Source organism: Schistocerca nitens, chromosome 11, assembly GCF_023898315.1.
Source record: "Schistocerca nitens isolate TAMUIC-IGC-003100 chromosome 11, iqSchNite1.1, whole genome shotgun sequence".
In the NCBI taxonomy this organism is placed as follows: domain Eukaryota; kingdom Metazoa; phylum Arthropoda; class Insecta; order Orthoptera; family Acrididae; genus Schistocerca; species Schistocerca nitens.
The window spans coordinates 87,054,871-87,081,098 of record NC_064624.1 but is presented as its reverse complement, the minus strand read 5'-3'; the positions used below and the strand labels follow the sequence as shown (position 1 = coordinate 87,081,098).

Genomic DNA, 26,228 nt, shown 5'->3' with positions numbered 1-26,228 from the left:
CACCCACACTCAGAAATACACCTTCTATTGTTGTAGTCTTTCCAGGATTGGAAGGTAACTGTTGATGGTGAATACCTTGGAACACCAGCTCCACCCCAGAGAGCACCAGCCTCCTCCTCCAAACCCTACAAATGCTATCGGCCGACTCCTCGATTTCAAGAATTCCGAACTGCTTTCACCCGATCGATTAAAGCAACAGAACTCAGGCATTTCCATTGTCTTTTATTGACACCCACTAACAACACGTACTGCTCAGTAATTCGTGGGACATATATCGAAGAGACATTGATAAGAATATTTTCTCAATTGAGTTTTAATTAGAGTGTGATGGAGAAGTTGTCTGGTCCTGTATAAGGACAGTTTTAGAGTCATTCGAAGATAGTTTGACCACTGCACAGACCCTCATATGGAAGATACAATAACAGATACACTACTGCTAATTAATTTCAGTACACCCAATGAATGACATCTAGATTCTGTAGATAAGGTCTAATACCGTGGGTACGGTTCACGAAGCAAAGGAATAGTACAACAGTTGTACACGTGTCATGACTTTTGTTTGTGGTCATAGAGATACAACAGTATCCAACAAACAATGTTGTATACATAAATATTATGTACCTATCTGATACGTTTTTTACCTATTTGGCGACAGACGCCGCATTTAGTGGACCTGCATTTTCCCTGTAGTGATGTGATGTCTGGAGCGAATGACAAGCGTTGCTAAGATACGTAACGTGTGGTTCCTGCATTTCAGTTCCTTCGTGACATTGAAGTGTGCACACTGCTAGTATGGCTTCACGAGTGGAGATGTCCATAGAAAAACTGGCTGGTATTGTAGCACTTAGCCAAGCAGGTTTCTCTATTCGCCAAATTGTGAAACAGTGTAGTGTGTCTGTAGGGGGAGTGCAATACACCTTTCACTGCCAGGAGACAATAGGTAGCAATAAGGACATACCATGACCAGGACGACCTCGTAAAACAACCAAAAGTGAGATAAATATATCAGAATTACCAGTAAGAGAAACAGATTCAAAACAACGCCCCAAATTCATGCAGAATTGGTAGAAGTGAACACGACAACAATATCTGTTGCAATAGTAAAACGGAGACTGACTGAAATCGGGTTGAAAGGATATGTCATAGTAAGGAAACCCCTTTAAGGCCCATAGATAAACAGAAGAGATTTGAATGGACTAGAAAACACCGTAGTTGGACACTGGAAGAGTGGCTGACGGTGTTATTCACCGATGAATCAGAGTTAGAGATTTTTGGAACCAGAAGGATAATATTTGTTCACCGATTTGTAGGGCAAATGGAAGCCCAGAAGTGTGTTCTACCTACAGTTAAACACGGTGGAGGTTCTATTATGGTTTGAGGATGTTTTGCTGGGGATAGAGTTGGTGACATAGTGAAAATAGAGGGGTGTATGGATCAGAAGCAGTACCACCGCATACTTCAGTATCGGGCAATATGAAGTGGATTGCACTTAATAGGGAAGGGGTTCACCTTAAAACAGGATAATGACCCAAAACATTGGTCAGCATACTGTAGAACTACATTGCATCAAAGGAAGATCAGAAAGTACTGAATGATATGGTATGGCTGTCTCAAAGCCCTGATTGTAATCCCATTGAAATAGTCTGGGATGAAGTGTACAGATATATCATGGAAGTTAATATATCCAGCAAGGAATATCTCTGGAGTATTGTCAAGGATGTGTGGAATCATATAGATCCACAATACCTACAAAAACTGATTGACCGCATGCTTCGACTTTGTGAGACATTCATTAAATCCAAAGGATGGTACTTTAATGAAAGTAAAATATAATGATTGCGATTGTGTTATATATGTGGAAGTTAATATAATAATATTTTGTGAGAAATAATGTTCGGTTTGTGTTGTAAATATGAAATAGCAGGGTGTATCGAAAATAATGAGCGGTAGTGTACCTCTGGTATAGAGAAACAAGGGAAACAGCTGAAAACAAGTGTCACCAGGTTAGTTTTAAAGAGTACTCTATGGCACTGGTCCTGTACTTAGCTTGCATTTATCGTGAATCTCCTGCCCAACTCAAAGTCCAAAATGAGTGGACAAAAGCGTAAAGGGCTCCTGTATGTAAGAAAGGTTGAAGAACCGATCCACAAAATTACAGACTAATATCTTTAACATTGATTTGCTGCAGAGTTCCTGAATGTATTTTTAATTCAAATGTAATAAATTTCCTGAATACTGAAATGCTTCTGTCCTTCAGTCAGCACAGTTTTAGAAAGCATCACTCATGTGTCATGTGAAACTTGGCTTTTCCTTTTCCCATATGATATCCTTTGAACTGTGGATGAAGGGCAGGATGTAGATTCCATATTCCTAGATTTCTAAAAAAACATTTGACACAGTGCCTCACTACAGACTGTTAACGGAGATACGAGCATACGGAATAGGTTCTCAAATATATGAGTGGCTCGTAAGTAACAGAACACAGTATGTTGTTCTCGATGGTGAGCGTGTCATCGGGAGTGACCCAGGGAAGTGTAATAGGAGCTATGTTATTTTCTGTATACAAAAATGATCTGGCAGATAGGGTGAGCAGCAATCTGTGGCTGTTAGCAGATGATGCTGTAGTGTATGGGATAGTATCATCACTGAGTGACTGTAGGAGGATACAGTATGACTTAGACTATATTTCTAGTTGGTGTGATGAAAAGCAGCTACCTCTAAAAGTAGAAATATATGAGTTAATGTAAATGAGCAAGAAAAACAAACCTGTAATGTTTGATTATAGCATTAGTAGTGCATTGCACGACAGTCATGTTGTTTAAATATCGAGGTGTAACATTGCAAAGTGATCTGAAATAGAATGAGCATTTAAGGATTGTAGTAGGAAAGGCAAATGCTTGACTCGAGTTTATAGAGAGAATTTTGGGAAAGTGTGGTTCATCTGTAAAGGCGACAGCATATAGGACACTAGTGCGATCTGTTCTTGAGTAACCTATTCTAGAGTGCCAGGGATGTGCACCAGGGAGAATTAAATGAATACATTGGAGCAATACAGATGTGGGCTGCCAGATTTGTTACTAGTAGGTTCGATGAGCCTGCAAGTATTATGGAGATGTTTCGGGAACTCGAACTCAAATGGGAATCCCTGGAGGGAAGATGACACACTTTTCGAGGAACACTGTTGAGAATATTTAGAGGACTGGCATCTGAAGCTGACTGCAGATTGATCCTACTGCCACAAATGTTCATTTCGTGTAAGGACCACGATGATAAGAGAAATTAGGACCCTTAAGGAGGCATGTGGACAGTCATTTTTCCCTCGCTCTCCTTGTACATGTAGAAGGGTTATGGATATTTCAGCCCTCTCCCTGGGGAGCCGTAGCCCCCGTCGCCAGAATACCAGAAACCTAGTGTAGCACCCACAATGGCGAACACGACAAGGACACGTATGTGGCCAGGAAATGACGTGCAACAAGGCTTTTTGCTACTATGTGTTTCTTAAATATGAGAAGGTTTTTGGAATACTGCTACCAGTCACAAAATGTGTTGACTACTGAAATTATTTAATTAGCAACATACTTTGAAGTTAGGCACCATCATTGAGCTGCAGTGGCAGTAGAAAAATATTTAGCGCAAGGGTGCGTAGATGTTAAAGTTTGTGTGTGTAGTCTTGGCAGCTGCTGTGGGCATCCTGCAGAGAGACAGAAGGATAGCTTAATAAGAGGCGATGCCTCTTTGTTTGTTGGTCTGCTGTTCACACGGAAAAATTTTAAATAACAACTCACTTTGTTCATCTGAAGTGGCTGTCTTCTTACGATGTGTTCAGCAACCTCCATTTCTATGAACATTTCTATGAATTTGTTAGCCATCATTGACAAATTCCTGAAGGTAACTCGAAACACAATATCGCAAAAGAAGTTGACTGTGGAGCAAAGCAACACGGCAGTCAGAACAGACTGTGTTTTGATCTACCTATCAGTATGTCTACCCGGCTGTTGGCAGTCACTTGCGATGCATTCTACATATTATACTGTCACATCACTGATATTGCTCGACAACATATATTACAGAATGGGAGACTGTGACAATTTTATTTTATAAATGACACTATAAAATTTTATTTTAAAGAATTTCAAAGATGTTGCTGGGACCTAGGTTTGTATATGATCTTAATGTGTATATGTTTTCTATTGAATTGAAGTTGGTCAAGAAATGTGAGTTCTTAAACTCCACTGTTTCATTTACGATCTTGTTTTTCAACTTTTAACGTGGATGACTCATCGATTTCCTCCGAGATGGCCATTTTCCAGCTCTTTTTGAAATTATGCTGTTGCAACACTGTGGCCTGTTTTGTCCATGTGTTTTGCTGTGGCTGACTGCTTAGGTTCATCAAGTCTGAAACAGTCAACAAGTTCTTTAAAATGGGTTTTAAAATTTCTGCCCATTTGATCATTGTAGTATTACAGTAGTTGCAATGACTGCATATAGCTCTGTAAGTTTGTAATTTGCTCAGTTCTTCTGTTGATTGTGACATGTCATGAACCAGTTAAGTTGTTGTTGGCAGAAGTGATCCTGATACCTCTGCTTTCGAACAGGTTGGCTGTTTTGTATAAAATGGCTCTGAATTGTGATATAGTTATACAGTTGGGTTTTTGTATGTTGGCTGATGGCCCTGTCAGTTTGTTTTCTGGAATGTGTTGTGATAGCGCACCTAGTTCATATTCATCATAGCCACTATTTGATTGTGTGTGTTTGTGGGTCATTGTCGCCAGCATGAAGTGGGAATTTCTGTATTCTGTTTAAGAAAGTAGTGAATGCAGATTGTTTTGCATGTGTTGGTGTGTGTGTGTGTGTGTGTGTGTGTGTGTGTGTGTGTGTGTGTGTGTGTGTGTGTGTGGTGGGGGGATTTGCAGTGACAGTGACTGTTTGTGTTGGTTTCTGTGCACATTGATGTTCAGGGTCTGCTTTGTATTTGTTATTGTCATGTGAAAGAAGTTTATATTGTTATCTTTCTGGTGTTCTCTCTGTGTGAAATGGCTGTTGTTATGAAAGCTGTTGAATTTACATAACAACATTTCTATTTGCTCTTCAATTTGATTATATGTTATTAATGTGCCATCTACATATCTGCTGATTTTGTTACTGTTAAGTCAGGTATATGTACAGTACTTAAGTTGCAACATAAGCAGTAGTAGCATGCACTAGTAAGTACCCCATGTGCATGCCAAAGGAACCAACTTTACTTCCCCACCAAAGGGGTGACTGAACAACCTAATGAGTAGCAGACAGTCCATCTACGGAGGGGAGTGGTTGTCCACCATTGCAGTTATGTCCTTAAGTGCACATTTTAATTTTAAACAAGTAGCCAATGAAATACAGTCAGTGAATTTTTAAAAAATACATTGAGTGGTATATTTAAACAGCTGGAATCAGGGCAATTCTGATGAATCTAAACAAGACTTTTATTCACAATATTTCAGATTTCGAGCTCTAACACCTCGACACAGGATTCGTTGACACCAAATATAAAATGAAAGATGAGATCTTATGATATCAAGATGCTGGAACTTGTTCAATATTATAACAAGAACAAATGAAGTAGGCCAAATGACTTACAGTCTTTGGATAAACTATATATGTGAATCTAAAAAAAAAGTTAAGTCGTGCACAAAAGGATGCCATCTACTGATACCTCAGAACCACTGAACGAAACACTGATATGTTTCAGTTTGAACATTAAAACATTAACTTCCAAAATTCTTTACTCAACACTCATGCACGAGTAGCATTTTGCTGCCTAAACAACATTACCAGATTGGCATCCACTGACAAAAGACCCCAAAACACCTCACATGCTCTCGGCTCAGTAAGTCACCTGAGCAAACTGCCCTAGTCAGAAGTCCACTGTGGTCAACCACATTTGGTTGCAAAAAGTCATTTATGCTTAGCATTTAAATTATAGACTATTGAAAATTATTAATTACAAATATTGAAACATCCTTTCATTTCATGCTTAATTGTTATAAAACTCTCTTATTTTTTTATATCATTACATCACTGGAATACACACAGTAGACAAAACTCTTACTTTAAAAATGAATTAAAAACAGTTTCGACTGCAATAAAACATTTGTTTACAATGTTATTCGGTTTCGGTTGCAATGTGACCATCTTCAAAAGATTTATACCACGATGCTAGGTAGTGGCACTGAACGGAGCTGGTGTTATTACTCCATGAATGTCAAAAACTCACTTTGTGGAGTCATAACACCTGTCCCGTTCAGCACTGCGCCACCGCCTACCGTCGTCATATAAATGGTCTGAAGATGGTCACAATCTGACTGAAACCGGTAACACTTTTAAATAAATGTTTTATTGTGGTTGAGACAGATTTTTACCCATTCTTGAAGTACTGTTACCCATTCTGATGTTTCTCCATGAGAATTGTTCTCAAAAATTTCTAGAAGTCTTTACTAAGTTTACTCCTACCATTTCCAAACTGTGTTATTCAAATATTATCTTTCTCTTTATCATACCAATTTCCAAATTTTTGTTCAATAAACATACAGTCAAATCTTGTCAGGATTAATGCAGAACCGCAACTGTTTCTTGGCAGATAACTTGTCTCGGCACTTAAATTTCGAAATCAGTTTCCTCTTCTCTTCTCGGAAAATTCTCAGTAAAATTCACACACATTACACAGGGTCAGTGGACAGCAGTGCCACAACTATGATAGCTTTGCTATTTTGTTACACTTACAGAGTCACTTTCTAAAAACAGCTATTGAATTAAATTAAAACTTAGTTTCTGTAGGGAGTAATTCAACTCTTAGAAAATGGCTTTCCATGACTGCTACACGAATTACAGCTCTGTGGTACTGACAATGGGGAGAATGAGTCACTAATTAAATTGCCAAAGACTAAGGATTCCCGTGGATTATAATGGGATGTGTAGCAGAATATGTAAATGCTGTGGCACATATGTTAGCCCAGTAATCAGCCACATTTGTAATTTTTGCTATGGGAATGGTCAGTTGTATGAACTGCTCTATGAGAAAAGGATAATGTAGGGAATTTTAGACCCATTCCTATGCTGTCTGTGTTCTCTGAAGTTTTTAAAAAGGATGTGACAAACAGCACTCGATTTTCAGTGAGCTTTAAGAGCACGGAGGGAACTCACAGGCTGTGAGTTTGTGAATGGGTGTAGAGGCTACTATGACCATCACTAGGAGGATCGGAAATGGGGGGCTGGGTATACATCATTGAAAATTCTGATATTATCAGGGTTGACACAGATTATGGATATCAGGGAATATCAGGGAATTTCAAACACACGAGGGAAATCTGAAAAAAAAAACACTGGAAATATTTGGTTTTTGTCTCAGAAAATGGAATGGTTTGTTTACTGAGGTGTCGTGCATCATCACGGCTGGGAGCAGCCGAGTGTGTGCGCCGCTTCCTTACTTCCTCATTCCCACTGCTTCTTCCCTTCCTACCACTCCCCTCAGTTTGCAGTCAGTGCTGCCACCACTTCTTGCCCCTAGCCTAGCAGCTGCCAATGAGAGCCAGGGAGGCAAGAGTAATAGTTTATTTGGGTCTGATTCTCAGAAACTGTAGATGCAGTAGCCGGAGACAGAGGTTATGTGTGACTGAGTTGTGTCTGAGTGGAGAGAGAGAGAGAGAGAGAGAGAGAGAGAGAGAGAGAGAGAGAGTGTGTGTGTGTGTGTGTGTGTGCGTGCGCGCGCACGCGCTCTCATTTGTGACAAATACTTAGGATGAACATTTAGTTGTGAGAGTGTGATTGTTTTTTCTACATGTCTGTCTGAGCCTCAGCAATCATCTTTATGGTGAGTTACCGTACTACCTATCCTCATTATTATTGATACTCAGAGTATTTGAACAAGTTACCTGTTGCACGGATTGATCACCACAGTCTCATTTCTTCAACTAGCTGTCTGTTGCTCGTGAAGAGCTGGCCGTGCGCGGGGTTTCCGAGGTGGGCCAAAAGTGCAGGCTGCTCCTGTGGGTATCTGTAACGGATCGGGCCTGCCGACCTAAAGCCATTTGGTTCCCACTGAGGTGCAGGCCCTGCCTGTCGGATCTAGTCTCACCGACCTGCCCGCAGGCTGGGTCTGTTTGTGTGTGACGTAATGCAGCAGATTTTCGCGGTTTATCCGTGGGCCCAGGACTGTGGTGTTCCCCGGCAGGCCAGAGGCCGTGGGCGATGGACTTCAGGGATTACAACTGTCTCGTCATAAGTATGTTGTACAGTGTGGCATTTTATAGACTTTTATTTGTTATAGTTCATTTTGGCACTTAAAAGTACTGTATATGTTAGAAAGCGTGGAAAATAAGAAGAAAAAGATTATGCCAGTTGCTGGCGGTTTGTGCTTCTATATTTCTCGAAAGAAAAATCACTGAATACCTGTAAAATAATAGATATAGCACAGTGGGTAATAACCGACAATAACGAACATTGTAGAACCGATATTTCATTGGGGGTCCCCTGCAGTGTTGCTTTACACAATTCTTTCCCACCTTATACACTTCTTTCGAGAGGCCAGCTTTTTCCTGAGGTTATTTCTGAAATCAGTGAAGGTATTTTAAATCTGTCTTTCAACTCCAAGGAAATATGCATTTTTATCACAATATGTGTTTTGTTTTATTGAAGTAAAATAATATCAGTGGTCTGAATGAAACACACATACCATTTGGCTTGGTTTCTCCATCTAAAAACAGTTCATTACAAAAGAGTTTGATGTTAGTACTTAAGATTTTTGCTCACATCAGGAAACCCCATCTGATTGCTAGCTTTTTAAAATATTTCCTCATTTGCACTATTGTACCATAGCTGCAAAGACAAATTGTCAACTTATGTCTTAACTTACCTTTGAGATCTCAAAATTTGTCATGGAAAAGTGCTAAAACTTGTCCGGAAATCAGGGAAATATCTTGGAAATTTGTGGCAACCCTGATTATTGTCTGTTAGTATTTGGGGGCTGATGTATTGCACTTTTAGTTACAGTTATGGAGAATGTTCTAGAAGTGTTGAAATGTAGAAGCTTTTTTCTTTCTTTCTTTTTTTCTATTGTGGTATTTTCTGAGAAATTGTTCATCTTCCTAAACACAAAGAGGCACAGGTAAACCTACATTTATACTGCATCTAGTTGATACAGGGTCTCTGTTAAACAAGAAACTGTAATCAAGTGGGGAAGTTGGTTTATTTGAAAAACTATATGGTGTGTCCTCAGATGAAAAACCAGTCGTAAGGAAAGAAGGGAAAGCTGAAAGGTGGAAGAGTATGTATAAGGTCTCTACAAGAGAGGTGAACTTGAAGGCAATATTACAGAAACAGAAAATGACGTAGATCAGATGAGATGGGAGATACTACACTATGAGAAGAATTCGACAGAGCACTGAAAGACCTAATTCGAAACAAGGTCCTGGGAGTAGATGAGATCCAACTACTGGTAGCCTTGGGGGAGCCACACCTGACAAAACTCTATCTGGAGTGCAAGATGTATGCAACAGGCGAAATAACCTCAGACTCCAATTAGAATGTAAGAATTGCAGTTCCAAAGAATGTAGCTACTGACAAGAGTGAAAATTATCAAAATATCATTTAATAAGTAATAGTTGTAAAATACTAACAGGAATTATTTGCAGTAGAAAGGGGAAACTGGTAGAAACCAATGTTGGGGAGGTTGGGGAGGATCAGTTTGGATTTCGGAGAAATGTAGGCACACACGAGGCCTATAACTTATCTTAGAAGATTGGTTAAGGAAAGTCAGACATACATTTATAGCATTTGTAGACTTGGACAGTGTTGACTGGAATACTCCCTTTGAAATTCTGAAGGTAGTGGTGATAAAATACAGGGAGCAAAGGGCTATTTACAACTTATACAGAAAACCAGAGAGCAATTATAAAAGTCTAGGGGCATCAAAGGGAAGGAGTAGTTGGGAAGGGAGTGAGACATTGTTGTAGCCTACCCCTGATGTTATTTAGTCCGTACGTTGAACAAGCAGTAAATAAAACCATAGAAAAATTAGGAGTAGGAATTAAAGTCCAAGGAGAAGAAGTAAAGACCTTGAACTTTGTCAATGAGATTGCAATTCTGTCAGAAACAGGAAAGTACTTGGAAGAGGAGTGTAACGAAATGAGTGGAATATACAATGAACAGCAACAAAAGCAAAACAAGGATAGTGGAATATGATCAAATTAAATCAGGCAATTGTGAGGAAATTAAATGTAGTCAAATTAAATCAGGTGATGGTGAGAAAATTAGATTAGGAAGCAGGACACTGAAAGTAGTAGATAAGTTTTGCTATTTGGGCAGAAAAATGACTGAAGACTGTCATAGTAGAGGGGATATAAAATGTTGGCTGGCAATGCCAAGAAAAGCTTTTCTGAAGAAGATTATGAAAAGGAAAGTTGCTACTCACCACACAGTGGAGATGCTGAGCCACAAATAGGCACACAAAAAAAACTGTCACAAGAAAATAAAGCATATCTAATATATGGTGAGTAGCAACTTTGCTTTTCATAATATTTTTACATTCCATCCTGGATTTTCCATTGTTGCATTTTCTGAAAAAGAGAAATTTGTTAACATCGAATACAGATTTAAGTGTTAGGAAATCTTTTCTGGAAATATTTGTCTCGAGTGTAGCCATGTAGAGCAGTGAAAAATGAACTGTAAACAGTTTAGACAAGAATACAAGCTTTTGAAATGTGGTGCTACACATGAATGCTTAAGATTAGATGCGTAACTAATGAGGAGGTACTGGACAGAGTTGGGGAGAAAAGAAGTTTGCGGCACAACTTGACTGAAAGGCACAATTTGACTGAAAGAAGGGATCAGTTGAGGGGACTCATTCTGAGACATCAAGGGATCACTAAAGTGTGGTGGATAAAAATCGTAGAGGGAGACCAAGAGAGGAATACAGTAAGCAGGTTCAGAAAGATGTAGGCTGCAGTAGTTAGTATGAGATGAAGAGGCTTGCACAGGATAAAGTAGCATGGAGACGTCCATCAGACCAGTGTCGAGAGTGATGACCCCGGCAGCAACGTGTTGCTTCTGTAAAATTAAATTTGCCCAAAAATTTATGTATTCTTCTCCCAGAGAGGAAGCTAAAAATACGGTTTATAGTCAAGTTTTATGTTACAGTGCATTGAGTGTGTAAAATATGTTGCTTTATAATTGGTAGACAGTGCTTGTACTTTTCAAAATTTGTTTAATAGAGGACTTGCATAAATAAATAACTGTGCAGTGGTGAGCAATCAGCTGGCTTGTTATGAGAATGCTAAGCCTTGCCTTAGATATGCCAGTGCCTTTATCAGAGCAACTAAAATATTCAGTCGTGTAAGTTCAGGATTTTTAGTGTAAAATGAGATGGAAGAAACCTATGCAATATAAGAAGAATATTTCAACAATTAAATGCTGCCAATCAGACTACTGGGTGTCGTAATTGTCATCAACATCTACACTCTGCATACCATTCTGAGGTGCATGACAGAGGGCATGTCCCATTGTATCAGTTATTAGGATTTCTTCCTGTTCCATTCACATAAGCAGCATGGGAAGAATTGCTGTTTTAATGCCTCTGTGCATGCAGTAATTATTCTAATCATATCCTCATGATCCCTGTGTGAGCAATACATAGCGGGTTGTAGTATGTCCCTAGAGTTATCATTTAAAGCTGGTTCTTGAAGCATTCTTAATAGATTTTCTTGGTATAGTTTATGTATATCCTCAAGAGTCTGCCATTTCAGTTCCTTGTGTATCTCTGTGACACACTCCCGTGGATTAAACAAATCTGTGAACATTTGTGCTGCCCTTCTCTGTACACATTCATTATCCCTCGTTAGTCCTTTCTGGTACGGAGCCCACACACTTGATCAATATTCTAGAACCAGTTGCACGAGTGATTTGCAAGCAATCTCCTTTGTAGACTGATTAACTTCCCCAGGATCCTGCCATCTGCTTTACCTGTGACTGAACCTTTGTGATCATTCCATTTCATATCCGTACAAAGTGTTGCACCCAGGTATTTGTATGAGCTGGCTGATTCCCAACAGTGACTCACTGATGTTATAGTCGTAGGATTCTACATTTTTTTCATTTTGTGAAGTGCAAAATTTTACACTTCTGAACCTTTAAAGCAAGTTTCCAATCTTTGCACCTCTTTGCAATCTCGTCAAGATCTCACTGAATATTTATGCAGCTTCTTTCAGACAGTACTCCAACATAGGTAACTGCAGCATCTGCAAAAAGTCTGATGTTACTATTAATATTGCCTACTCACCAAGCGGCGGCAGGGGAACACACACACAAAAGGATTTGACTTTTGCAAACTTTCAGAGCCAGTGGCATTACATTGTATTATCAATAATTGATTATTTCCATTGTTATATTAATATTGTCTAAAAGGCCATTAATGTACAACACATATAGCAAGGGTCCCTACAAACTTCCCAGGGGCATACCCGAAGTTACTTTACATCTGACGATGACTCTCCATCCGAGATCATACGCTATGTTCTCCCTACCAAAAAGTCCTCAATCCAGTCTCGAGTTTCACTTTATACACCATATGATCATACTTTTGACAATAACAACAGTCATTCTTATCCACTGTACCCATTGAACACTGTGTATGAGAATTTGTAACTTCATATCTAAATGCCCTTATAATATTGTGTAATGTCGATTTTTTTTTTTAAAAAGAAAGGGAAAAAAAGAACAACAAAACCGTTTGTAAGATGGCTGTACGAATAAAACCAATTTAAAGAAAAAAAAAGGAGGAAATAAAGAAAAGAGGACAGATAATTGAGTGACCTTTTTTTCCGCTTTCAGATACCTGGCCAATGAGATGAAGTTGTACCACTTCCATCAGTCCAGACATTTGTCAAAGAAGTGCAGTTTGTAAGTATTCTGAAACATTGACTGTCGAGTATGCACTGCAGTAATGTGAATATTGACTGAATTCTGTCATGTTGAGAACTTGGATGACGCAGTCTGTGTTTCGTGAGGGGGAAAAAGCTTTCATTAGCAAAGATCACAGAAGTTAGTCTGTATTGTTGACAGTCGGTTTCAACAGTTGGAGCTGTCGTTTTCTGGTCTTAAGAAATTTCTGTGATGAAACATATGCCATTGTGAATTTGTAGTTTATGGATAAAAGCCAGCACATTATACATAGGTTTTTCAAAAACAAAACCATTTACAGTTAAAAAAGCAGCTTGTGCACACGAGCATGTTCACATACATAGCACTCGCAGAGGCTTGTTAAGTCTTAAAATGTACAATATACATTAAACTGTAGTTGCACCGTATACTTCGGCTGAGGTGTGGATCCACAATGTGTGGAACATTTCTGCAAACATAAACAGATGTGCATTTTGCTGTATATCATGTGCTTCAAGAATTAACAAGCCTCTGCGAGCACTACTTATGCAAACGTGCTCGTGTGCACGAGGTACTTTTTAACTGTAAATGGTTTTGTTTTTGACAAAATTATGTATAATGGCCTGCATTTTAAGCAGTGCAATGACAGTGTGGCATAAGGTACAAGCTCACAGTGGAACATGTTTCATAACAAACATTTTTTGAAGACCAGAGGATGACAGTTAGAACTGTCAAAACCAGTTGTCCACAATAAAGACTAATTTATGCAATATTGGGTATTGAAAGTTTTTCTCAAGGAATAAATATTACTTGTGTTCCTTATAGCTATCGCAGAGAAGCTGTATGGATGCAGTTTCATATCATATCTGCTACAGTGAAAGACTGAAGTTGAAACAAGGCTGCTGGATAGACACAGGGTGTATATACCCCAGGCTAACTGGGAAATCTGTGGAGAACACAGGAATCTTTAAGATTTCTGATAATTTTTCATTGTTTTAGTTTCCAGTTAAATTTTTGCAATTTTGACGAGTAAGAACTGATATTCGTAACAAAAATTTTACTTTGGCCTACTACGGCAGGATAATATTGCAGAAAGAAAACATAAATGAGAGAATAACACCAAAATAAAATTTTAGTTGCAAAGAAAGTGCACCATTTACTACAAAACAAAGTGCACACACAAGTGTCTGCCAACAGCAAAATGTGTTGAAGGCTTTAGGATGAAAACTGTGTTATATTTTGTAACAACAAACTGCTTTCAATGAGTATGATGTCACAACAGTTTACTTTTATAACAGGTCATGGGAAAATATTGAGGATGGTGGTTTGAGAAGTGTTATTTACGAAGTAAATTTCCTATTACGCTAGATGACTTACGTCGCATATGAGAATCTGTGATTAATTTCTTAAATCACACAGTGTTTGACTGTCACTCAAAACTTAACACTTTGAGGGACAGCCGTGTAGAAAAATTTTGAATCTAGAAGACCAGCCATTTATGCCATTATTTAAATATTTCCAGCATATTAGACCGTGTAACACCTTACAGTGTTTAGCACACTGGTCTCCCATTCGGCAGGACGACAGTTCAGGCCTGCGTCTGGCCATTCTGATTTAGGTTTTCCATAAAAAAACCTCTCCGAACAGGCCTCGGAAGGCTCAATGGTACCGAACGGCCGCCGTGCCATCCTCAGCCCACAGGCGTCACTGGATGCGGATATGGAGGGGCACATGGTCAGCACACCGCTCTCCCGGCCGTATATCAGTTTACGAGATGGAAGCCACTACTTCTCAATCAAGTAGCTCCTCAGTTTGCCTCACAAGGGCTGAGTGCGCCTCGCTTGCCCACAGGGCTTGGCAGACCAGACGGTCACCCATCCGAGTACTAGCCATGCCCGAAAGCGCTTAACTTCGGTGACCTGACGAGAACCGGTGTTACGGCTGCAGCAAGGCCATTGGCTAGGTTTCCCATGATTTCCCTAAATCGCTTCAGGCAGATGCTGGGATGGTTCCTTATAAAAGGACATGGCCGACTTCCCCACCCTTCACCTATCCGATGGGACTGATGATCTCGCTGTTTGGTCCCTTCCCCCTAATCAACCAACCAACCAACCAATCAGTGTATTTGTGTTTGATATATCTTGAAAGGTAACACACTAAAAAAGGACAAGCTTAGTTTTTCATATCTGTTTTATTTCTGTCATAGATTACAAATTATGCAATAATGGTGGCAAAAAGTAAAATTATCCTTCAAAAGCAGTTCGAGGTGAAATCTAATCTTGAGCAATTTTCCATGTAATTGGCTTTTCTATGGAAAAGTTGCAGTCCTTGTCAAAGGATCCATCGTATCCTAAAAAAAAAAAAAGGCAAAAAGCTTTGGATCTTTTGATGACTGGTATATTGTAGGTGATAGCTTATCTTTTCATGTAGCTATACTGAATGTATGTTAACTTAAACCATTAACTTTTCCTATTTGCATATTCACTCTACTTAACAGTGATGTTGCTATTGGCAGACTACAACACAAGTCCTGTGCTCTGAATATCTGCTGTCATTGGTTGGGGAGTACTGTAACTTGAGCTATGATTGGTGGCAATGGCTCATCGCAATCTCGTTTTCGGTGCTTCGAAAGATACCATGCTTTAATTGGTGGAATTCGTATTTATACTTTTGTAATTTGAAAATATGCGCTGTACATGATGCTGCACATCAAATATTTTTCCAAAACAAGTTATTTTTTGCTGAAGTACCGGGAAGTTCTACGCTTGTATAAAATACCTTTACAATTCAAAGGATTTGTCAGTTCGGCAGTGCCAAGGAAAAGTATATTGTCACTTAACACAGGGAAAGTTTATTTTTAACTGGGAAATTTGGGAAAAAATCCATCCCCCCCCCCTCCCCTTCCTTGTCAGCGTATATACCCTGAGACAACATTGGCCCAGTATTACTGATATGTTTGAGAGCGCCAACCATTATATAATTATTGCATGTGCTGTGAGACAGACAAACTATCAGTTTAATAACTCATGAAACTTCCTGGCAGATCAAAACTGTGCACTGGACCAGGGCTCAAACCAGAGATCTTCGCCATTCTCAGAGCTTCTGCCAGTATATCTCCTACGTTCCAAACTTCTCATTCAAAACCTGTGGGACTAACACTTCTGGAAGAAAGGGTGTTGCAGAGACATTGTTTAGCCTGTGGCTCAGGAAGTTTCCTAATGGCATACACTCCGCTACAGAGTGAAAATTTGTTCTGGTTAATAATTCATGATATTGTCACAAATAATTTACAGAAGAATGGAAAAATTGGTAGAAACCGATCCCAGGGAAGGTAAGTGCAGGTTGTGGAGAAATGTAGCAGTATGTGAGGAAAAAATGACCCTGTGATTTATATTTGAAGATTGGTTAAAGAAAGGGAAACCTGGATTTATAGCATTTGCAGATTCGGAGAATGCTTTTGACAATGTTGACTGGAATATACTCTTAGAAATTCTGTAGATAACAGGGATAAATTATAGTGACCAAACAGGTAACTGCAACTATTACAGAAATCAGACGGCAGTCACAAAGACTTGAACGACGTGAGAGGGAGATAGTGGTTGGTAATGGAGTGAGGCAGGGTTGTAGCCTATCCTCGATGTGTTTCAATATGTACATAGAGCATGCAGTAAAGGTAACCAAGGAGGAATTCTTAAATGAAATTAAAGTTCAGGAAGAAGAGATAAAAACTGAGGTTTGCCGAAGACACTGTAATTTCTTCAGAGTCGACAAATTAGTTGGAAGAGCAGTGTGGTGTGGGATGTGTAATGTCTTCAACAGAGGCTGTAAGATGAACACCATCGAAGGTAAAACAAGGTCAGTGGAAGGTAGATGAATCGTGATGTTGAGGGAGTTAGATTAGGAAATGAAATGTTTTTTTCTGTCTGGGCAACAAAAAGCTGATGATGGTTAGTGAAGGAGAATATAAAATGCAGACTGTTAGTAGCAAGAAAAGTGTTTTGAGAAAAGAGAAATTTGTTAACATCAAACTAAAAGTATAAGTGTTTGGAAGTCCTTTCTGAGGGTATTTGTCTGGTGTGTAGACCGGTACTGAAATAAAACATGGTTGATAAACAATTCAGACAAGAAGAGAATAGAAACGTTTGAAATGTGGTGCTCTGGAATGATGCTGTAGATCAGGTGGGTAGATAGAATAACTAATCAGATTCGCCAAAAAAGAGTTTTGTGGCTCGGTTTCACTAAAAGAAGGGTATGGTTAATAATACTCATACTGAGCAATCACCAGTTTGGTAATGGGAAAGTAACTGGGGGGGGGGGGTTAATAATTGGAGATAATGACCAAGGTTTGGCTACTGCTAGCAGGTTCTAATGGATGTAGGTTGCAGTATCGTGCATAGATGAAGAGGCTTGCTCAGCATGGACTAACATGGAGATTTGCATCAAACCAACCTTTGGACTGAAGGCTACATCATCAACAACAACACACTTAATATTGAGGAAATTTAGAAACCACACATTATAATAACGGCAGAGTCTTCTTTTTATTTTTCTTTCACCCGACTTTGCGATATGTTAAATTAATCACTTTTTAATGTTTTGTGCCTTTCTGTTAGCAGCTCAGTATTGTTTCATTCATTTGACCTTGCTTTCCTATCTTCTTCAGAGACGTGGATGTTCATTTGGATTTGATTTTGGAACCCCCACGCTCTCCTTCCCTCCCTCCCTCCCCCCCATTGTGTTCTTTTCCTCTTCTCTCTTTTTCTCCGTTTTATTTTTGAACATAGCTCTTGTGATTTGGAGTTATCTGAAGTCCTTTTCCATTTCAGTAATCCATTTTTTTCCTGCAGAAGTAGTCATAATTTATTCAGTTGATCTATTTTGGTTCAGAATGAAGATGCATCCATAAAAATGAATTCTTTTTGTCTTAATTGTGTCTGAGAGTTTTTCGGTAGTTTGGTAAAGGGTTTCATTTTTGGTGCGGATTAATTGTTGTGAACTCTGGGGTCAAGAAATGTTTCTAATATCTTTGTTTCTTCTATCTCCAGTCTTTCAACTAGGCCATGGTTGGTGATAGTGTTTCAGCTGCATACAGGGCTTCTGGTTTGACTACTACACTGTTACAATGCTTATTTTTGCATTCTGTGAGAGGGACCTTTTGTTGTATGTGTTTTTTGCGAGATAGAAGACCAGATCAACTTTACTTCTAATTTCCATTGCCTTTTTCTCTAGCCCATTCCAGCTGATGGATTCTGCAAGGTATTTGAGTTCTTTGATTATCTCTACTTTTTGTTGCCCCACTTTATTAATGTTGTGGTGGGTTTTTATGTTTGTTGTTACATTGGTCTTTTTGAGGGTTTTGAGACCTGTTTTTTCTGTTCAAGGGTCTGTTCTTTGGCTGTTTCCCAGGTCTCAGCTAGTAGGGTTATATCATCTGCAAAGGCTAGATAGTTGGCTTTGATGCCTTTTGTTTTGTGCTCCTAGACAGATTCCACTATCTCTGTGTACCCGTCTGCCCAACAAGTTTTTCTTGGGAGCACTTAACTAGCAGTGGGGGATTCCATCTCCTTAGCTTATACCAGTTTTTATTTCAAAAGGGTTAGTGTTCTCCCATGAATTTGGCTTTGGAATATGTAGTGATAAGGGTCTCTGTGATTGGATTTATATTTTTTGTTATCTAGGGCTAATTCTTTTAGTATATATAAGGGATTCCTGGTGTATTGAGTTGCATGATTTTAAAAATTCAATGACAGTCATAACATATCATTTTGCTCTTCATTTTTGGTATGTCATGAAGTTTTTGAGGTTTAGGGTTTGTTTTGGGCAGGCTCTTCCTTTCCTGAAACCAATTTCATATACTTCAAGTTAATTGTCTAACTGGGATTTTGCTCTGTTTAGTAAGACTGTGGAGAGTATCTTGTATGTTATGTCTAGGGGGAGATTCCTCCATAGTTGTGATCTGCTTGGGACACTTTCTTATGGAGTGGGTGGACGAGGGCCGTCTTCCATTCATCAGGGGTTTTTCATGTATTCATATTTCTTCAAAAAAGTTGTGGTGAGCGTCTGTGACATTTTTTCCTCAAAGTTCAGCTCGATTTGGTCTCTCTGAGACCTTGTGGTTTTTGAGATTTGAAATGACTGTAATTCCTCAGTGATGGACAGTTCGGAGCTAGAGATGGTTGTCGAGCTCTTCGAGACCACTTTTCTGTGTTCTTCGTAGTTGAGATGGTTTTGGAAATATTGGAAATTGTTTGCACATATTTCCATTTCTGTCTTCAGTTTCCAAGTTCAGTGGGCTGTATTTGGTTATTTTTCGTTTAAAATTTGTATAAAAGTTCCTTGTGTTGTTTTTTTTATGAAGATCATTGACTAATTTGTTTTCCACTTGCAGATAAATGACCAAGTGGATGAAGCAGCCACACTCTCACCGGTCCAGATATTCCTCAAAGAAGAGGAAGGTGTAAGTATTCATGAAATACTGACTGTCAGTTACACACTGAAGTAATGAGATAACTGTTAATTGTATTTCATTTACCAGTAGTAGAAAACGCATATACATAAAATTTCTTATATACTGTAGTTGAAAGTCAAACTGGAGAATACGCATTATAATAAGCCACAATTGTACTGTGTATACACACACAGATTAGGTAGATATTTCAAAGGGACTCTTTGCAAATGATACAGTTGTGTACAGTGATTTCACATAACTAGAAAATTATTGTTAAATGCTGGGGGACTTGATGATGTGCATGTGGTTCAGGGACAGGCAAGTGAAGTACTGTAGATGTGTAAATAGATGAAAAGACTGTCGTTGCTCAGTTACTGGAAAAAGGACACAACCAGCAATAGCTGCAGTTTCAGGAGAAATCAGATGGCAGAAAATTCGTGCTGGACTGGAACTCAAACCCGGATCTCTGGGACTTAAACCCGGATCTCCCGGTTTATGTGTTAGGTCGCCATAACCACTTTGGCTATCCGTACAGGAGTCATGACAAGAAACACTTCCATATGTCGTCATCTGTGCGTCACAACCTGCACTCTTGCACTTAATTTATAGGGATTGGAAAAATTTACGTTTCTGCTTCAAAATGCAAAATTATGTTTTAGATGCTATTTTGTAGTGTATTGTATCCAGATGAACTATTTTATCAGAGATAATTTGAAATAGCTTGATTCCTGCATAAAAATATTGAAAATGTAACCAGTTTTTGGTTAATGGTATTGTGCATGTTCTGGCGAAGGCCAATTTGTAAAGGTAATGTGTATAAGAACCTTTCTGCAAAATGAAAGTGTACAAATGCAACAACACATCAATGCACTAAATGATCTGATGCCAGGCCAGTTGTGGGCGGTTGAATGGTCTATTTAAGATACGTGCTGTGTAATACAATGTAGTACTCAGTTGTGGGACCCAGTATTTTATAACAAAGAAATGTGTACCTTTGTTTGTTAAAAAATCCCAAAATATGGTTTAATGTGGACATTTCTAAAGTTGCAAATTAGGAGGAGTATGTTTTGAGCAGTGGTTGTATCGAATACCGCTAGATATCAGGCCTGCACTGAGTCGTTAACAATAGTCCGCTAACATCAGTGAGCAGTTGAGCTGTAGCTTTCCCCCAGATATTTTGCGTCACGTGTTGCTTATTGTTTTCTGATTTTGAAATAAGTGAAGCTACTAATCCTGATCTGTTACGGATTTCAATTACGAACCTTACAACGTTAGAAGAGATGGGTGATCCCTTTGACAATACTGTTGGCTGTCGCCATGTGAAAGGGAGGCGGGGTTTGTTTCTGCACACCACTCTTCTTCCCTCTGGCAGTCAAAATTCTAGTTTGTTTATGCTTGTTGTCATCTGTCACTACAGCCTGTAGTGTCTGCACTATGTGCCAAAATTCTTCTCCTAATGTTAACATAGCATTATGATATGTTCAGTTCTGCTTCTATGCTAACTGCCTTGTCTGTTCTGTCTGTAGCATTGTAAAGCATGGGTCGCACACCTACGAATGCCCACAAAAGATAGAAATTAATAGTTTGTAGATTTTGTTATCATCGAATTGTGCAGAAAAGAGAGATAATGTCCAGAAACACCTTAAATTAGAGATGCATTCAGCTCACTGTCAGGAAAAAGCTGTGGCTTTTCAACAGAACTATCATTTTTAAATTCTTAAATATAGGCAAATGAAGAAAACATAGGCTAGTTTGGAAGAAAAAGGTTTTGGAAGTTTTTGCAAAATCAAACATTACTGTCACAAAGTTCCCAATCAGCACCTTTCTGTAGCAGTCAGTTTCAAAGAAATAAGGCTTTGTTTATTTTCACTCACGTGACAACCTTTGAGGTAGGTGCATCTAATCATTAAAAGAAATATGAATCTCAACAAAAATAGATGCGAACTTTGCCAAAAGAGAGAGAGAGAGAGAGAGAGAGAGAGAGAGAGAGAGAGAGAAATTCCAGTACGTGGGGTACATATAGAAGTTGGGGGCTGGCAAAGAGTTGTGCACAGATAGCCGAAACAGTTAAGGTGACCGCTTGTGTAAAGCAGGAAACCTAGGTTCGAGTTCCAGTATGGCACAAATTTTAGTTGTTTTCATTCCATTATACAGCTGATGGTTGTCCGTATTTGCAACTGCAAATATGTTTTGTGTATTCCATGTGGGCTGTGGTCAGCACAGTGCTTGTTCTTTTGGGCATGCATGCATGTCCAAAGGAACATTGCATCATACTTTTAACAACACAGGCACTGCAATATCATAAAATGTCTGTGTTTATACAGTGTCTGCATCGTCACAATATAATGCTCTTCAGACAAGCATGCCTAAAAGCTGTGGATTAACATTATGAAATAAATCTACTTATTTCATATCTGCATTGATGTCAGCATTTTGTTAAACACGAAAGTTTGTGCCGGACCGAGACTCAAACTCAAATTTTCCACTTGTTACGAGCGTTCACCTTAACTGCTTCGGCGATCTGAATGTTCCCCCGGGACTGATCCAGACTTCTATACATCGTGTAGTCACATCCCGTATGCCCACACAATTTGCGATCCTCGTGCAGGGAGAGAAGAGTGTTATATTGTCATTTTAGCCTCTCGTTGGTGCATATTTGTAATATGCGAACTTTTTCACAACATTATATTATTGTATATAAATTAGTTGTCAGTTGACAGCTCCCACCAGCAATACACGAATGGGACCTGTGCTGGTTTTGCAGGCTCCAACCCTGTTGGCAGTTCCACTGTGCAAATCATTGTTCTTGCTGGTACTCAAGTAGCAAATGTATTTTAATGCGAAAATGTTGTCTAAATGAAGAAAAAATGTAACCCTGGCCGTAATGACAATTAAAAACACTACGGAGGTCTAGATCGTAGTCAACTTAGAGAATTTTTATGTACTTTTTGTAGGAAGTACAGACATAAAACTTAATACTTGTTACGAGTTAAATGTTGACAAAATTTCAAAACGATGTCATCCTCGAGCATTATGCACGAGTCTCTATAGACCGTATGCTGAAGCTGTGGCGCGATCCCAACCGAGGGATGTTTGGTGAAGACTAGGGACCGTATTATACGCATTTGCATGCTGCATATGCATTTGCATATTTCGCTCCTTTTCACCAGTTATTGCATATTTTAATAGAAACTGGTGACGATACTTATTTCACTCTGTTTACAATATTTTAAAAATTGAGACGTGTAGTCTCCAGCTCTATCTAGTTTTTACGTCTCACACATTCACCGCACCTAAAACTGCGTGTAATAGCTAACCGAAAGCCCACTGCATGGCGAAATCATTACAGAATAGGAACAGGAAGAGGCGTACAGAGTCAGTGCTCCTGCGCCTGTGGCCCCCGGTTAATCCCCCCCACTGTCCCGCCGTATGCGTTCGCAACAAATAAATTAAATTACGCGAGCTTTTAGTCGCACATCCGTTGTTTCAGTTTAGCTTTCTGCTTACTTGTACACAGTTGAACGTGTTAATGATGTGCAGTGTATAACGTGTCGTGTGCCATACCACCCGAAAAAAGAATGGTCGTTTCGTGGATAGCTGACCGTCCCGGAACATTTACATATGACGGAATTATTTTATGTTGTCAAGTCTGTGAAAAAAATGTTTTGTGCAAAAAAAAAAGTTTCAAGTAGATCAGCATGCCGAGACAAATCTTCCTATCACAGGAATGCAGAAGAAAAGGTGATGACAAAAATTTCTGATAACAGCAAGTTGCAGTAGCAGGGACTTGTCCAGAGGTAACCAAAAAAGTCTGTTTAACATGGATCTGTGCAGAGCATTCATTGCAAGCAATATTCCTCCTCACAAACTTATAAACTCTATCCTCTAAGGCTTCCTGAAGAAATATTGCTTAAATCAAAATATACCAGATGAATCGACATTGTGTAAAAATTACATACCGACAATGTGCGTAAATGTTCTGGAAGAAATACGCAATGAACTCGAGGGCAACATGATCTGGATTTCAGTTGACGAAACTGCAGACAGTTGTGGCCTGTACTTTGCCAATTTAATTGTTGGTGTTTTAAAAGAAGAGCCTTCTTCTTCCTATTTAGTGGTCTGCAAAGAACTTGAAAAAGTAAATCATTCTACGATCACTAGATTTGTGATTGAGGGTATTAGAAAAATATATCCAGAATCTTCTGCAGATGCAAGTGTGTTTGTGTTTGAAATGCTGCTCCCTATATGATCAAAGCAGGAAAAACCCTCAGAGTATTTTATCGTAATTTGATTCGTGTGATGTGCTTTGTTCACTGAGCACATCGCCTTGCTGAATGTAAGTAAACTGATTTCACCCACAGAGAAAGTGTTTCTAAAGGGCTCGCATCAAGGCCTACAAAGAAAAACTACCAAATGTGCAATGATTATAAAGAGTCCGCCTCGATTGCAAATAGAAACCGGATGTTCGCCTAGGTTTCGGTGCAGATAACCACGCCTTCTTCGGAACACACTAAAACTACAAACTGCGTAAATAGGCATTGCCCAGCATTAATACAGTTTGTAGTTTTAGTGTGATCCGAAGAAGGCACAGTTATCCGCGCCGAAACCTAGGTCAACGTCCGGTTTCTATATGCAATTGAGGCGGATTCTTAATAATCGTTAAATTATTCCAGTCGTAACTCATTGGGGTACGTAGGTTGAAGCTATGTCATTTTACAATGAAAATTTCAAGGCCATTAGAGGGGTAGTAAATGACTTTAATAGTGCAGAGACTTTGGTAGTTTGCCAATCCAAGGAAGCTTTTAATGATTCCGGTATTGAAAAAGACATTGCTGTGATTAGCACTACTTTTCCCATATGCCTGCAAGTATTAAAAAGCTTGAAACTCAAGGTTTGGCATTGAATGAATCTATCCAGTTAATGAATGAAATTATTCTAGTGAACTGCTCATTTTCAGAGGTATTCCCGAGAAAACTTATAGAAAAGTTTGAAAACATTTTATACAATAACCCAGGCTTTGAATCCTTGTACCATATTGATAGTTTTATTAATGGGATGGGTGAACTTTTGCCAGAAACGGTAAGTGCCAACATAGCACCCAAATCCAAATACTGCCCAGTCACCTCAGTTGATGTAGAACGGTCCTTTTCTACTTATAAAAATGTTTTGAGTGATCGAAGACACAATCTTACCACCAAACTTTTGGAACAGTACTTGTTTGTATGTATTTACAATAGTAGAAAAATGTAAAATAAATTGTAAATGATGCTTTGGTCCAATAGTATTAATTAAAAGTTAATGATGTTAAAAAATTCATGATTGTGTGTTGTTTTTTAAATAAAATATTACTGGGTTTTTGAGTGTGCCCCCCCTGCGTGCAGTATATCTCGAAGTTGGTCCTGCACGTATAGATTGTTTTGCCATGACTCAACTCACATCGCGTCTGTTTGTTACCGACAACAATAGTGAAGAAGGAACAACTCTTGAAATACAGTATGAGTCCCCATTTTGCAAATTTTTAGAAAATAATCCCAGAAAGCCTCCACCCCCCCTTCCTAACCTCTACCAGAAATTATTCAGAAAGTGATATCAACATTCTAAATGTACCGATGTTTGGCATGGCTGGCACTCTTCCTCGTAATTGATATGCGCAGGTTCGACTTTGAGATGTAATGCACGCAGTAACTCTTACGTTTCTTTATTATTTGATCTTGCAGATTTCTGCACTTTTTGTGCATTTTTAAGCATTTTTCATGCATATTTTAAAATTTTTATGATGCATATAATCCAGTGATGACACACCCACAAGAATAGCATTTTAGAGCAGTTTTGAAAAAATTGTAAGCTTTCATCAACCTGAAGGTGGTTTTGAGCAGCACAGTGCTCTACTAGGGACAGCCCTACTCAAGGCCATACACCATTGCCCTCCTCTGACCTTTGAACTCATTCATCTACAGTTTGTCAACTCCAAACTGTGGTGGAACTTGCCGTTTTTCACAATAACAGATCCGTCAGGAGGTTAAGGATGTGATCAACGACAAATAAAAACGTGTAGCTACCTCAGCGCTTACACCACTCTTCACCTGTCTGTCAGCGATGTCGCGAACGACCGACGGTGGAAAGATGGTGTGCTTCAGCAGTCAGTACCTCGCTACCTGCCATGGCGCGAGCATCAGTGTGTGTGCAGATAATGGATGTGTGTTACTTAAAATAGCAAGCGGGACTATGATATTACGTGTGCTATCAGTTGCTTGTCTTATTACTGTGCTGACTAATAAAACATTATTATCTCCAATTGTAGTGTTTGATTAGCTGCAAAGGTGTTACTCATACTGGCACGTTGCCAGCTTCATACTGTATTTACTTGAGTGTAAGACGCCCCTGAATATAAAATGGCCCAATTTTTTAAATTTTTTTATTTATTCATTTTTTTAATGAGAGGCTCCTTGAGAGAAATTTATTTTTAACAGATTCTGATTAACTAGAATTACAAACTGTTTTATTGACATAAAGTATCTGCCAAAAAGGTAACCTTATAACTATTCTAAACTTTTGCCATTTATTGATTGTCTAAATTTTGATAACACTTGGAGAAGTAAAATAAACAACAAGAAATTGTTCACATGAATTTTTGGACTGTTTTCTTTTCTGCCTTTTATGCTTACAATCCCTGTAGTGTGTGCTACCACTATCTTGGGTCATCGCCATCATCAACCTAATGGCACAACCGTGAAATTTACACCTTCATTGTCACAAGCATATGGCTGTTTCTTCAGAATATGTGGCTATTTCTGAGGTGGTTGTTATGTTGGAATTTGAGAACACAGCTATTTTTTCTTGTATACATACCAGATTTCACCTCTATCCTGAAATG

The 26,228-nt window shown here is 38.9% G+C and overlaps 1 long non-coding RNA gene across 17 annotated transcripts in view; it reads left to right on the top strand.

Annotated features, from left to right (window-relative positions):
- LOC126212898 (uncharacterized) overlaps positions 1-26,228 on the top strand; it is a 1,289,673-nt gene that overhangs the window by 1,185,856 nt on the left and 77,589 nt on the right. The window contains exons 1-3 of one of the 17 annotated variants that reach the window (XR_007540963.1): positions 8,093-8,257; positions 12,859-12,927; positions 19,295-19,363. The exons of 13 other annotated variants lie outside the window; for them this stretch is intronic. This is a non-coding gene — a long non-coding RNA (uncharacterized LOC126212898). Of the gene's footprint in view, positions 1-8,092; positions 8,258-12,800; positions 12,928-19,294; positions 19,364-26,228 lie in introns of those variants that run through there. 3 more of the 17 variants (XR_007540965.1, XR_007540968.1, XR_007540964.1) reach the window with 3 other exon arrangements.